At 45.2% G+C, this 16,097-nt stretch overlaps 1 long non-coding RNA gene across 1 annotated transcript; it reads right to left on the bottom strand.

Annotated features, from left to right (window-relative positions):
* Nucleotides 1-448: 448 nt before the first annotated feature.
* LOC146339337 (uncharacterized) lies at nucleotides 449-14,669 on the bottom strand. Its single transcript, XR_014784553.1, has 3 exons — nucleotides 14,498-14,669; nucleotides 2,653-2,811; nucleotides 449-2,079 (listed from the first exon to the last, which is right to left on the bottom strand). It is a non-coding gene; the product is annotated as an uncharacterized LOC146339337 (long non-coding RNA).
* Nucleotides 14,670-16,097: the final 1,428 nt, after the last annotated feature.

The following is a 16,097-nucleotide window of genomic DNA, read 5'->3' as shown; positions in this document are numbered from 1 at the left end:
TATCAATCAATCATCTGATGGTTGAATGAAGATAGATAGATTAGATAGATAGATAGATAGATGATAGATAGATAGATAGATTTCAAGGCTGCAATACTATGCAGACCTATTTCAGAGTAAGCTCCACTGAACACACCGGAACGTACTTCTGAGTAAACCTGTATAAGATTGTGTTGTAAATATATATAATCTTTCCAGTATTTTTAGTTTCAGCTGTTAATCACTGCAAACTGCTGGAGTGTAGAATGCTGGACTGATTCACCAGGGCCGGCCCTACCATTAGGCATTCACCTCGGGTGGCAGATGCTGAGGGGCAGCAGCAAGATATTGGAGGGGAGAGTTGTGTGCCACGCAACCTGCCCTATGCCCCTTAAGTTAGCATGCTGCCTTTGGGTGTGGTGGAGGATACTGTCCATCGACAGCGTTAAGGAAATATCCAAGGCAGGTTAGGTTGAACGGTCAGAAATTTATTAAAGCACATCACGGCCGTGGGAGAGACAGTCGAAACTGTGTCTCTCCCCTAAAAAGAAAACAGGATGCATTTGTACAGACTGAAAGTTGGAGAACAAAGAAAAACACACTACGCATGCTCAGAAACCAATTAGTACTCAGCATGGTCCTATCAGCACAGTGGCCTTCTTATCTTTAGGGATGAGTTACTTTGGTGGATAGGAATTTCTTGCTTATGAGCAAGTTACAGTTACCTTCTCATGGTCACACACATACACACACACACTCAATCCCATCAGGCACCTCACCTGAACCAAACTGCTTACAAGTCCTAGTCAGGCCTACTTTCACAACAGTGTTGAAGAAAGATTTGACTGCCCATCCAGTCGGCTTTTGTACGTGGAATGGGAGGGGGGCGCCATCTTTGTCTCAGGCAGCAAAATGTCCTGGGCCAGTCCTGGATGGGGAAAAAATGTTACTCCCAAACTCAGACCCAGTTGATATATAAACAGCAGAATCAAGTAATGACCCCTTTTCACCTACAGATGTGGAGGTTTCCTGTGTGAATGCTCAGCAGAGGGTGGGCGGGTGGACAGAGGTTCCCTGCACATAGAAACCTAGCAGGTAGGGAGAAGATGAAGCTGAATCCTTTCCCCTAACATGCTCATTTTCTACATTCAGGGCGGTCCCCACCACCACCATGGGAGAGCATTCAATCAAATATCCAGTTTCCCCACTATGTAGACCCAAATGGCCCAGTATAAGAAAAACTCCATCACATCCTTCTGCTAATTGAATAAACTGGCTCTGAGTTTTGTCCCCAGGTGAATGAACCTATCATTATTCATCTAATTCCACAAGCAGTTTATCCTATTTTTCTCCCTTCCAAATCAAAGAAATGTGATGTGGTTACAAACTCATTCCCTGGTATAATTATTCTTTCCAAGTTAATTACAAGATGCTCTAATTAATTATATTTAATGATTAACGTACAAAATGAAGAAGGGATGAACACAACATTTGCTCTTAAAAGATAGGTCCAGACTAGTTTTTTTCTGTTACCAGGAAAAGGTGGAGAAATTAAAAAGGGGAAGAGAGAGTGAGAAAAACAGAATGCCATGGGGCTGTATCAAGAGAAAGAAAAGAATAATAATTATGTCCAACGAGAGTGGATTTTTCCTTTGGAGTTCAATCACCACCTTCTACCACCTCCCCACCCAAGTTTTGATTACTTTAATTGGATTCTGCTTGTCATTTACTCTGTTGTTCATTTGTACAGTAATTAAGTTGAGTTGGTGCATAATGTTACATCAGAATTTACATCATGAACTCATGTTGCAATTATATAGAAATGGATACACACATCTACTAGAGAACAGCTACACTGGGTCTGGTGGATGATCCATCTTGTTTTCCGTCCCTTCTTCAGTCATGGCGCCATCTTAGAGCCAACTGTGATGTAACATTGTATGTTTAGAAGCACTGAATCTCACCCAAGTTGGCGCAGAAGAGCCAGTGGAGAATTCAAGGATGGGGTATAGAGAGACACCATTGGAGCCCTCACTTTCGGCAGCCACAGGAAGGTCAGGGCCAGGTGAACATCCAGGTCATGAAGACCTAGGGTGGCCACTTACGAGTCGCCAAAAAAGAGGAAATGCATCACCAAAAAAGAGAACAAAAGAGGACACCTATTTCCATAAAGGTTGCATATGCTAATTTATATGTACAGGTGCCAATTTAGAAAGAATTATTATAAATTAAATAGAAATACGAACTGGTCGATTTGTCAAAAGACAGAGGTTGAGCTTTACAACAAGGACATCAAGGCCCTGAGAAATGTCACCACTTTCCTAATAGCATCAACTATAGTCAGCACCAGAGTTAATAAGGTGATGAAATAGGTTGTATCAGAGAAACATGATTGTTGAAAAATTAATTTTAACCTTGTATGTTTCATTTTGGTTTGGTCAATAGACACTCTTATAAAAGAGTAATTTTTAGTCAGCGGAAATTAGTATCAGGGCTTTAAAAAAATAATTCTAGTTTGCTGGCTGTAAATTATCAGTAATTTTCTTTGATCTCTGTTTAATTCATCCATTTTTACTTTTGTAATATTCTGGATATTTTCTTTCTGTTCTGTTGTGATGGCCTAGGGTTCTAAGCAATAAAACTGAACTGAACTGAAATAGGAATACATCTCACCATAGTGTGGAAGACTGTGACCAGGTGACCTGTATACCACGCTCAGTCTGCTGTCCAGGTGTGTACTGTTCACGGGCAACTGCAGCCCAGCTCTTCCTTCTGATGGTTCTTTATCTTTAAACTGTACTTGGACTGAACAGTCCTTCAAACAGAGGACACCTTCAAAATAGAAGACAATCCTCTGTCAGCCCTTCAAATAGTGGACTGTCCTCTGTAAAAGGGGACACATGGCAACCTTTGGAAGACCAGAAATTAGTGTGGGAACTACAAATTATAAGAAATCCAATGTGCTATAAAGCTGGGCTTTGTGGAACATTTCTCTAGATTTCTGGTAGTCATTAGTCAAGGCTAAGGCTCTACCAAATCAACAAGAGTAGGTTCTCAGCCATTTCACCCACGTCAAAATCAGCTGCTTTGTTTCAGCTATATTTTGAGGAGGAAGAAGAAGGCTGCATGCACATTCATTGCAGTCACACAATTTAAGTCATGCCTAGCTTGGTCCTTACATGTGCTGAAAGTAAACCTTTTGGGCCGAACCACTGGAGGCTGGTGGCTCCAATGTCAGTGGGGCGGCGAATCTGCTCTGGGTTTCAGTCAGAACCAGCCAGAACCCTAAAGGAGCTATCTAAGGTTCTTTGCAGTAATAGCAATGATATCAAATAAACAGCGGCAACTTGATCATGTAGCTTGGGTGTGGATCCTCTTTCGTCCCAAGGACCAAATTCCATTTTGGAGAAGTCACAGGCCCTTTCCTGTGAGTGGTGGGTGGGGCCAAAGAAAAAGGGGTGGAGCCAAAATAGCAACTAAAATAGCTTAAATCTCATACTGCCAGTAATTAAGTCTTAAGAGAAGCATTTCAACCTTTTAGAATGGGGAAAAAACTGCACAAAAGAGCCAGGAAACCACCAAATGATTGGTGATCAAAGGATAGGGTGTGGAGTAAGTTGAAGGTGGCACGGCCCTCTGGAGGACACCAGAGGGATGGATTGGGACCCCAAGATGTGAGGTTCTGCACCCCTGGATTACAGCATGGCCAATGGTCATGTGAGGGTCTCACCCTGAAAAGTGGACTATAAGTCCTATGGGGAGAGTCAGCCATCTCCAAACTTGGAGGCAGCCGGCTATCCAATGCAGGGCAGGCAGAGTGTGGAAGCAATCTTCTCCTCCATGCTCCAGCCACCCCACATTTGTGGCTAGACAGCCGATTTTGGCTGTCTAAATGGGGCGCCTCGGAGCAGGGGAAGGAGGCTGGACAGTGCATAGGAAGCGTCATAACAGCGTTTCCATGGTCCCCACCCCACCCTCAGGAACGCCCCGTTTTCAGCTGCTCCATGCTGCTCTTCCGAGCGTGGAGCCAGGGACGACCCACACCTCCTACGAGGTGGCGAGGGAAGGGGCGGGGAGTCAGATTTCTGGGAACTGACCTCAGAGATCTGCCTCCAAGCTTGGTTCCCAGAAACTGAAAAATCCTATGGCTGCTAGACAGCGTCTAGACTGCATCCTAAGTCTCTTAAAAATAGCATCATAGGACTGGTTTGGGAAGTAACCATGATGTGTTGGCCCTGCCATATGATCTTCCAGGTTCTGTTCTACTGTTTTTAATCCTCTTGTTTTTGTTAAGGTATTATTTATTAAATTGTTAAACACTGCCTGGATAGATTTTAGCAAGTAAGGCGGTTATCTAAACATTAATAAGACATAAATGAGAGTCATGGTATGGATATGATGTTTTGCAAATGAAAGGTGTACAACTGCTGTCCATCAATAGCTTGGAGACTGATGGGAAGACACTTCACTTTCATCGCTGCTCTTTCACATGCTCGGGCCAGCTTCGATGGATACTTTATTTCAGGGCCAGCGTCAAGGGTAGGCATAGAAACAACCCCTGGAGTTGTTTCTCTTCTTTACCATTGCAACCTGGTTGTTCTTGCTCTAGCCCAGTCGGTGGTGGTGGTGGTGAGGAGGAGGAGCAGGAGATGCCACAGCCTCCTTGCTCCCTGGCTCCCTGCCTGTCTAGCAAGCAAGTGGTAGCAAGGACAAGAAAGAGGATGAGGAGGAACAGCAGCAAGTGACACTGGCAGTGAGAAGTTTGACTCACTGAGGGAGGAGGCCCATGGAGGGTGTCTTGCCCAAGGGCCCTCAGAAGCCTGGAACCAGCTCTGGTTGCCATTGTTCTTTATAATATGGTGCCCTCAGTGTGCATGGAGGTTTACAAGGGCAAAAGGATAGGTCCCTGCCCTGAGGAGCTTCCAATTTAAAATTCAACAAAGGGGATCAGCAGAGGAAGGAGAGGGGAGGGCAGACAGGGATAAACAAGGAAGCAATATGTGGTCGTTTCAGCTGCGCATGCTTTGGCTGAGTTGCAGTAGAGCATAGCAATTATGCTTTCTTCCATGGTGTGGAGGAGGAGGAGGAGGAGATGCCATGGCCTACTTGCTCAGGGGCTCACTGCCTGTCAAGCAAGCAGGTGGTAGAAAGAGAAAGAGGAGGGCAAGCAATAGCAGCGAGTGGTAATGGTGGTGAGAAGGTAGACTCACTCACTGAGGGTGGACGTCCACAGAGGGTGTCTTGCCCAAGAGCCCTCAAACCTGGCACATCACTTATTTGTTTGAAAACTGCACGGTCCTGTAGACATAAAGCTGTAGACATAAATTATTTCTCCATAAAGCTGGAGAAAAACCTCTGCTTGCACATTGTTAACATGGTTTATGTGTCATTAATGAGGGGTGTGGATACTGCAAACTGCAAGCATAACAATAGTCATCTAAGGGCACAATCGTGCAGGTTTAGACAGAAAAAGGGTCCTACACCTCCCAGCCTTCCCCAGCCAGCAATGCACTCTAAATGTCCTAAAAATGCAACACACATCTAAAAGACCTCACGCAAATGAACTTTTCAATATGTAGTAATGTGATCTTCCATCTACACAAGCGTGCACGCACGTGCACGCACACACACATATACCCTTTTCAAATAAGAAAAGAGAGCAAGATTAAGGGATATTCAGTGGCAGAAGCTTGTGAAGTGTTATTTTTTAATGATAAATACTTTTTTAAAAAAAATTAAGAAAGAGAGAAAGGGAAGGCAAATAAAAGGGAATATGTTTGGGACTACAGTCTTAAGTATATGTAAAAACTTAAGTGTAATCCCCACTGAAGCTTCTCAACTAATGTTGTCTCCACAAAACAGACTCCGTGAAAAACTTTGAAGGGATAACTTAAGCACCCCTGAAGTGTGCTTGGCTTTCATTGGCTCATCCGGTCTTAAATCTGCTGGCAACCCCCAAACAAGGATTTCATGTCTTAACTTGGACACACACTCATGGAGAAAAGTCCTCTCTTTGTGGTCATTTGGGCTGATTTTCCCTAAGTCTGTGCGCATTGATTAGGGGTTTGTTGGCATTTTTTCAAAGTTCTTTGGACTAAGCCCCTGTCAGAAATAAAAAAATAGAATCCAGAAGATACGCAAGTTGGAAAAGTATTTATAGGATGGGAAGGAGGAGGAGGGAAAGAAAGGGGAGAAATCTGCCTGTAGTTTTACCATCTGGTTTCATAGCAAATCAGTATTTGAAATTCAAAATTAAGCTGTTTAGATTTCTTTTGGAATATATGTATTTATATGCCTACAAACCTGACTTCCTGCATACTTTAATGTCCTGGCCTCTTTTGTGTGTGTTGTTGTTCTTTGACTTTATTTTGTTACATACATTTCCACCTGTTGGGTTGTTGTTTTTTAAGGAAAGGAAAAAAACAAGGTGATTGCAAATCCACATAGGCAGATGCTTACATTCCAAAACTTGGTAATAACAGTTAAAGACACCTTCCAGAACATCCTATCAAAACGCTTTTTAAAGAAAAGTGCTGGGTTCAAATCTTCACTCAGCCATGAAGCCCACTGAGTGATTTTCAGCCAGTCATACCTTGACTCCACCTTGCCTATCACACTGGGTTGCTGTAAAGGTATCTGGAGCTATCTGAAAGACAGGATATAATACATTCACTATCAGAGAATAGCAGGGTTGGAAGGGGCCTATAAGACCATCGAGTCCAACCCCCTACTCAATGCAGGAATCCAAGTCAAAGCAGAAACCCAAATCAAAACATCCCTGACAGATGGCTGTCCAGCTTCATCTTGAATGCCTCCAGTGTGGGAGAGCCCACCACCTCCCTAGGTCATTGGTTCCATTGTCGTATTGCTCTAACAGGCAGGAAGTTTTTCCTGATGTTCAGCTGGAATCGGCTTCCTGTAACTTGAGCCCATGATTCTGTGTCCTGCATTCTGGGATGATGGAGAAGAGATCCTGGCCTTCCTGTCTGTGACAACCTTTCAAGTACTTGAAGAGTGCTATCATATCTCCCATCAGTCTTCTCAAGGCTAAACATGCCCAGTTCTTTCAGTCTCTCCTCATAGGGCTTTGTTTCCAGTCCCCTGATCATCTTTGTTGCCCTCCTCTGAACCTTCTCCAGTTTGCCTGCATCCTTCTTTAAGTGTAGTGCCCAGAACTGGACACAGTACTCAAGATGAGGCCCAACCAGTGCTAAGTAGAGGGGAACTAGTACTTCATGTGATTTGGAAGCTATACTTCTATTAATGGAACCCAAAATAGCATTTGCCTTTTTTGCAGCCACATCACACTGTTGGCTCATATTCAGCTTGTGATCGACAACAATTCCAAGATCCTTCTCGCTTGTAGTGTTGTTGAGCCAAGTATTGCCCATCTTGTAACTGTGCCTTTGGTTTCTTTTTCCTAGGTGCAGAACTTGGCATTTATCCCTATTAAATGTCATTCTGTTGTCTTTATATCTTTTGCCATCACCGCAGCTGCCAAATCTAAGCATGCCTTTTCCCTCATCTGTAACTTTCTGGTTCAAGTGAGGTCAGTCATGTTCTTCTCCCTGAAATGTGGGAAATATACCCGTAGCTCTGAATTAACTGTACCCAGTGGGAAGAAACCCTCCTCACCCCTGAAGGCAATCTGATTACAGCTGAAGTGATTAGATAGTATTTCCATTCTCTCTCCAAGTATCAGCTGGCAGTATTATCAATGAGTGCTTGTGTTAGTCCTTTCATGGTTGTAGCCACGGCCCTGGTGACAATGATGTCATCAATAAGCCCTCCTCTAAATAACCAGCTTTTCAAAATCAGAGAGTGCATCGCAACAAATGCAGACCGCAATGGCCTGATGGTGGCTGAAGGGCCCTAGGGATGCGCAAACTCACCCCTGTCCGGGTTCTCCGGATGCCTGCCCAGCCCCTTCTTGCCGGTCCCTGGACCGTGCTCAAACCCCTGCCACGCTCAGCCAGCAGACTGCACTCACCCCAGCGATCTCGCCAAGCTCCACCGTCGCCATTTTTTTAAAAAATGGCGATTGCAAAAATGTGCATGCTTTGTATGCGTGAAAATGCGCATTTTTGCGAAGGCACACAGTGTGTGTGCAAAAATGTGCATTTTTTAAAAAATGCCAAGCGTGGGCAGGGGGCGAGCCGGGGCAGGGGCTCGAGGGTGCAGGCAGGATTCTTGGACTGAATTGGGGGCCCTAGCAGATCACCTGTTTGGGTTCTTGCCACTCCTGTTTTTAAAAGGTCTCAGCAGGGCCTGGAAAGATTCAGAAGACCCTCTAGTAGTCAGACAATACCAGGCTGGACAGACCAATGGTCCAACTCGGTACAAGGCAGTTTCACTTGCATAGAGAGTGAACATTTAGCTGTATATCCAAGTCTTGTTGTGCATCTGAGAGAACATGCAAGTCAATGGGAAGATGCAGACAGGCCCTTCTCAGCTGCCCACCACTCAGGACAGTTAGGGTGGTGAGTTCAAGGGAGAGGGCCTCTGGAATTGTCTTCCATCAGGTCCGTTCTATGCAGGTCTTCAGGAATGCTCTGAAGACCCACCTGTTTGCACTGACTTTTCCATCGTCTCCAGGCTCCCAGTTTTATTGGGGGGGGGGGGGTTTTACAGCATTTTTTTAATAGCACTGGTGTTATTGTAGCATTTCTCTTGAAAGTTTATTGACTGGTTTTCTGTTTGCATGGTTTTGTATTGCTTTCATCTCGTATGCTGCCTTGAGAGGGTCCCACCCTTAAAGATTGCCTACGGGTGCAACCCTATGGAGACCGACAGTCGCCTCTGACCTCCTCTGAAGTCAGAGGGCACTGCCTATCCAATGCAGGGCAGCTGAAGCACGAAGGAGAGGAATCTCTCCATGCTCCAACTGCCCTGCAGTTTGCCTTAGATGCCCGATTTTATTTATTTTTATTTATTTATTTCATTTCTATACCGCCCAATAGCCGAAGCTCTCTTAGATTTCAGGTGTCTAAGCGCAGCTTCGGGGAGGGGCGGGAACTGGGCTGGAAACCACATAGGAAGCTATCTAAAACAGCTTCCGCAGTCCCCTCCCCACCCCACACCCAGGAAGGCCCTGTTCTTGCCCTCTCCGTGTTACAAGCTTGGAGAGGCAGCTGGTACAGTTCTGTCTGTGCTGGCTATGAGGGGGAGGGGGTGAGGAGCACAGTTTCCCAGCTCTGAGCTCGTAGCACTGTCTATGAGCTTGGAGCCAGGAAACCGAAAAATCCTATCTCCCCCAGACACTGTCTAGGACTAGGAAACATAGGACTGCTCTCTAAAAGAGTCTTCTAAAATAAATAAAGCTTGGGTTTGAATGAATTTGGCAAGCTCAACCATTTATTGTATTTATTTTATTGCACCAATTTATATACTGCTTTCCAGCGAACTATCACAGTGGTTAACAAGATTCCTGCATTAAGCAGGGGGTTGGACTTGATGGTCTTATAGGCCCCTTCCAACTGTACTATTCTATGATTCTGTAATTCTGTGATTCTATGATCATGATAATATAGCCATAAAAAATGACAAAAATACAATCAAATAATTACTGGCTGATTATAAAACAAAAAGTATACTGACTGCGTCACCCCTCAGGGAAAGCTTGCATGAAGAGGTGGGTCTTGAGCAGATGTCTAAAGATCAAGAGTGAAGATATCTATCTAATGGGAGTTCATTCCAGAGGGCCAGTGCTGCAACATAAAATTCTCGGTTACTGGTACACGTGAGGTGAACGTCAGAAGCATGCAGCACCATCAGAAGCGGTCCTCCTGAGGACTGCAAGGATTGAGCAGGGACATGAGAGTTGAAGCAATCCCTAAGGTGACCTGAGTTGGTTAGGGCTTTATATTTTAACAACAAAACCTTAAACTTGTCTTGGAAACTTGGAAACTTGTATTGGCAGCCAGTGCACCCTTTTAGCAGACGTTTAATAGGCTGTTAGTAGCCTTGTAGCTTCATTCATCACCAGCTGCAGCTTCCAGACCAGGCACAAGGGTCGTTCCACACAGAGTGCATTACAATAATCCAGTCTTGAGGTTACCAGTGCCTGAACCACTGTGGCCAAGTTCTCATGGCCCAGGAACGGCAGTGGCTTGTAAACGGCACTCCTAACTAGGGATGTTGATGAAATCTGCAACGGAACCAAATGAGTTCAGGTTTTTATGAATTTGACCTACACATTCCGCAGTGGACCAGCTTTTCTCCTGTCGGGCAGATTCCACAGACGCGTGGACCATTTTTCTAATCTTCTGGAATTTTGCACAAATTTTGTTGTAGGAAAATGAGCAAACATGAAAAAAAAACACCAGCCAAAAATGTACATTTCCCCCATAGGCTAAAATGTGAACATGCACATTGGGGGAGGGTGCATTTTGTGGAAATTTGCACATTTTTGCTTTTGTGAATTTGCACAAATTTGGAAACTAAAAAAAATCCAATTCCATCGAAGCATGGACAACAGAATGAAAGGTGCCTGCCAACCCGTGAAACACAAACCAAATGGGTTTTCACAATCCATACATCCCTACTCCTAACCACTGAAGCCACTTGAGCTTCTAGTGACAAAGATGGATCTTGAATCACCCCCAGAATATGCACCTGTCCCTTCAGAGAGAGTGCAAACCCATCCAGGACAGCCAAATGATCTATTTCCTGGACCCGCAACTCACCTACACACAGTGCTTCTGTGTTGCCAGGATTCAAATTCAGTTACCTACCACTGCATCCAAGCACTATTCCAGAGCCTGAACGGCCACCCCTGATTCAGAAATTATGGAGAAAGAGGGCTGGGTGTCATCTGCATATGGATGAAACCTCGCTGCAAATCCCTTGATGATCACTCCCAATGGCTTCATATAGATGTCAAATGGCACTGAAAACAGAATAATGCCCTGCAATATCCCATAGCACAAGTGCCAGGGAACCAAAATGTGTTTCTCCAATACCACTCTCTGATCCCAAGGTGCAGAGAGATCAAGTAAAAGGAGCCAGTTTGCACCCCCTGTCCCTCTATTGATAAAATCATCCAACAGGGCGACCAAGGCCAATTCAGTACCAAAACCAGGCCTGAACCCAGACTTCTAGATAATTAGTTTCATCCAAGAACAGTTGCCCCACCAGAACCGTCTCAGTCACTTTCCCGTAAATGTGTTCACAACCAGGCAAGAGCTATCCCAAATCCGTGAGTCCCTACCAGCACCACTAAGGGCACATCGTATCTACTCTAAAATGCGGTTGTATCTCCATTTAACTGTCATGGTTTTCCCCAAAGATTTCTTGAAATTCAAACTTAGTGAGGTTTCTGGGAACGTTGTACCAGTTATTCATTTATTTAGAATATTTCCACCTCACTTTTTGCAGAGACTTGGCGGAGCAGCTGACAATAAATACGGAGATCAAATGTTTCTGCCATAAATGATCACTTTGAAACTTTACACCAGTGGTGAGGAACGTGTGGCCCTCTAGATGTTGTTGGACTGCAGTTCCCATCAGTCTTAGCCAGCATAGTCAATGGTGAAGGGTCAGGGGAGTTGCGTCTTGAGGGCCACACATTCCTCATCCCTACTTTATGCTATCTTCTGCTGATACTTAATATGACTTCTTTATTTATCACATCCATGTGCTTCTTCCTTCCTGAATTTATTCCTCTTTCTTCCTTCCTGTGTTTCTTGCAGAAAGAATGCTCTCTGGGCTAGTGATGGGTAAGGCAGAGTCAGGGCAGCTGTTGAAGCTCTGATTGGTGACCACCTCCAGGGCAGTCTCCTCACTGCCTTCCATCACTGGGCCAAACTAGCCATGACTTCCCCCAAAGAATCCTGGGAATTCTAGATTGGTGAGGATTCTTGGAATTTCCTCTTGGACAACTTTGGCCTCTTCTAATAAAACTACAGTTTCCAGGGGCCCCTGAGGAGAGGTTTTTCATTCCAACCCTCAGTTTACAATAGCATCTGGCCAGATGTCTCTGACAATCCATGAAGAGGCCTAAAGGCAATATTACTTCTTCCCATCATTGGGCATTCAGGTGTATTCTGCCCTCCATGCATGGGAAAGAACTAAGTATTTGTTCCAGGGCAGCAGGGAGGAGAATGATGGGAAGTGGGAAGACTCCCTTCGCAAGTAATCAACAAGAGTTAGTCATGATCATTTTAGTTGGACTGAGGCTATAGTACAAGGATGGGCAACTTGTGGCCCTCCAGATGTTTTGGCCTACACTTCCCATCAGCCCTAGCCAGGGTAGCCAATGGTGAGCGATGATGAAAGTAGTAGGCCAAAATATCTGGAGGGGCACAAGTTGCTCACCACTGCATTATATCTTGGCACATCAACATATACAATTAAATCTATCCTGGAGTTGCTTCCCACATGTCAAAACGGTGACTCCCCACTTTAGGAAAGAAATTGCAATGGCCACACAATCAGCATTTGAGTGCCCAAGATATGTCATCAAAATTGACTCCTTGGCACACGTTTTCAAACCGATACAGGATAAATGAGATGAAGCATTATGGCTCGAGCACAACATGAAGGGCAGTGCCGATTCCAGATTTTTGGAGGCCCTGGGGCAAGACATCCTCAATGGCTCCCTTCCTCAGTGAGTCTACCTCCTCACTACCATTGTCACCAGCTGCTGTTGCTCCTCACCTTCTTTCTCATCCTTGCTACCACTTGCTTGCTTGAGAGGCAGAGAGCCAGGGAGCAAGGAGGCAGGGGCATCTTCTCCTCCTTATCACCACTGCCATCGTCTGGACCAGAGTGAGAGGCAGGTGAACAAGCAGATTGCAGTAGTGAAGAGAAGGAGCAACTCCAGGACGTTCTTGTCAGTGAGACCCTGTTGGGTGTGGGCCCTTGGAAAGTGCCCAACCGTGCCTAACCTTGACACCAGCCTCGATGAAGGATATCGTCCAATATTACTCTGTGACCTGACGTGCCACCAGTGGGAAATGAACTGTCAGCAAACAGGCTGGCTCCTGACTTTCAGGAACTGTTTCCATCGGTTGGCGCCTCTTCAAACCCATCGCATGCTCACATTTAAACTCACCTGTGACTCTTACACAAACAGCATCAAGTGCCTCCGCACTTGGCTGAAGTCAGCTTCATGGAAGACTTGTAAATCTTTTATCCATAGGGCAAAATGGTTGAACGTAATTAAGGTGAGAAAGGCAGCATGGGCATTTGTCTTTATTGCAGTGCCATGGAAGTTTGTTATGAAATGCTGGGGCTGTGTCTCACTTTATGAAGGAAGAACATTGCAAGTCTCCTGCCTCCAGCATTCCAGCAGAGCGATGGGGTTTCTGCTTCATCCCTGTCCCAAATGTTAACCAAGTCATGCGCTGGCACTCTATTGTGTCACTGGGGGCAAATATACCAGGGAAAGAAAAGAAGCAATGCCATCTCCAGGCCAAAATCCCATCTTGCTACTCGGCAATAAAATTATTATGCTCCTCTTCTTTGATTTCATAAGTTTGGGGGGGAATTGTTTAACAATTTTAATGATGCTCTGGTACAAGATCATAAGTACAACTTTTATTTCCAGGTAGTGTGAATGGGTGGGTAGCATATATTTTGAGGATGATTTGCAGTCCTCTTCTACCCAACAAAGAAACAACAGTCGTAAAGAGTGGGGTGGGGAAGAGATGGGTTAATAAAACTAAATCAATTAAGTTCTCTTGAAAAGTTCTCATTAAAGTTAGCACCTTAGAAGCCAAAGATGCCTGAGGTGGGGCTAAATCATTTGCTGGCTTTTAATGAAAATGCTAATGATTTCTTCTTTTTGGAATATATTCTGGCTTCTAGTTTGAAGAAGACACACTTCTGCTGCAATCAAACCCACACACCTTTATGTTAGTGTTTTTTGTGCTTAACCCTCAAAGGGGGGGATTAATAAATGATCATTTCTACCCAAAGGGAGTCACAATGAGAGAAACATTTCAAACAGGAAGGAAGACGCGCCTCTTAACACCTTGCCACTAACACAGGGCAAGCTCTTACAAATTCTGTAGGATATCCTCTCACACAAAATCCTCAGGTGTTTCATCTGGTGGAAAAAAATACCCTCGCCTATCAAATTTGCATTTGAAAATTTCCATCTCTAAAAGCCTTGAATGCTTATCGTGCTCAGATTCTCAGCAGCCAGGACAATTGTTCCTTTTGCCCAATGGAAAGGCCAGCAGAGCCAGCCCAAGACACTGGCCTGGTTTGCACATAACGACAACCCAGAATATGGGTTGAGTACGGGATATCTTTGAATCATGGGTTGTTGTTGAATGTGGTTACATATATTAATAACCCACAGTAAACCATAGTGCAGGGTTCACACATAATGACAACCCACAATTCAACAGCAACCCACAATTCAAGGAAACCCATACTCAACCCATGATTTAGGTTGTCGTCACATGCAAACCAGGCCTTTGTGTCACTTGAGGCAAAGGACAAGATGGCACGCACGCACACGCACACACACCATTTACAGAATCCAATCAGACTGGTACCTAATTCTTACTTCAGCTTTTGTGATGGGACGTTCCTCCTCCACACCTGAGGGCAGAAGACTAGCTTAGGTGGTTCAGGGCAGACTGCATGGCATGAACAGCTCTGTCCTCCAACATCTCAATGCCACTCCCTGCCCCACTGTATCTGCTGCCTGAAGCAGACGCCTCATTCTACCCAGTAGTAAGGCCAGCCCTCACAGCCAGCTTTATACCCTGCCGGTCTCTACCTTGCCAGCCACAATAGAAACCTTCACATGGCGTGGGGGTGGGGAGTTGTTCATTGAGTTCTTTCCTGAATAAACACATGAGGGACATGGGGCAGTGAGGAGTAAACAGTTCTAGAACAGAACAACCTGTCTCTCCAGTCTCCTGTCTTCCTCAGAACTTAATGGCTGTCATTTTAATGCCTAGTACTTCCTTCTTCCCCGTTGAAAAATCATGCTGGTGTTTTGTCCATAACAATACATCAATTCTACAGGACGTTGACAGATTTGCATGCTGAGGCTCCCCTGTGCCTGATGCCTTTGTTATATTTGCATAAGCCTATAACAACAGCCAATGGCTTTCTCCTTTCCCCCCTCTCTATTTAAGCAACTTCCAAACAGGTTCTGAGAGCAAACAACCAGAGCTAGCCAACATGCACAGAACTCTTAAGACAGTTGGCTGGAGGGTGCACAGACATGAAACAGGATTGATTAGACCAGTAATATGCTCTGCGCAGGTGTGTTGGTCAAACACGTATTCTTACCATGCGTATTAGTGCAGCTCACATTCAGTCGTACGGGTTGGCTTAAGTGGCAGGACAATCAGGTCTGGCGTCAAGGGTAGGCATGGCCAGGCACCTGCCAGGGCCCACACCCTAGCAGGGGCCCACTGACGAGAGCCCCCTGGACTCCTCTCCCTCATCGCAACCTGCTTCTTGCTCTGGCTCGAACAACAATGGTGGTGAGAAGGAGGAGCAGCAGATGCCGACTTGCTCACTGGCTCTCTGCCCGTCAAGTAAGCAATTTGCAGCCATTAGGGATGTTGGAGAAATCAGCAATGGAGTCAAACGCATTTGGATTTCGATGAATCTGACATATGGTTGCCATAGCAGACCGGCTTTTTCTGACCAGCATTTTACTCTTTGGAGGGATTTGCACAACTATGCATTTGCTCAAGTATGCATGAGCACAAATGCACATTTGCAAACAGGAACAAAATTCTCACACACCCCTAAAAGAAAAAATCGAATTCCACCAATAAGCGGACAACAGAACCAAAGATGCCTGACAATCCATGAAACACAGACAGAACGGATTAAACAAAATCCATATATCCATAGTAATAGTGATGAGAACGAGCATGAGGCGCAATAGCGGCTGGTGACAATGGCAGTGAGAAGGTAGTCTTTCTAAGGGAGGTCCGCTTCCCTTTGCTTGCTTTCCCAGCCTCCTTCCTTCCTAGGTCCCTTCTCTCCCCCCACCACCACCCCCATTCATCCCTGAGCCCTCTGCCTGCCTTTACAACCTGTTTAGAATTCTGACAAATGTCCATAAAGTGACCAGGGCCTGCTCCAGACCTGAGTAGCCTTCAGCACTGAGCCCCCTCCTATGCCAATAGCGCCCTCCT

Source organism: Heloderma suspectum, chromosome 7 (assembly GCF_057233095.1).
Source record: "Heloderma suspectum isolate Gila_16-S chromosome 7, 16-S_ref, whole genome shotgun sequence".
Classification (NCBI taxonomy): Eukaryota; Metazoa; Chordata; class Lepidosauria; order Squamata; family Helodermatidae; genus Heloderma; species Heloderma suspectum.
The sequence above is the reverse complement of the archived record's forward strand: the minus strand, read 5'-3'. Positions and strand labels throughout refer to the sequence as shown.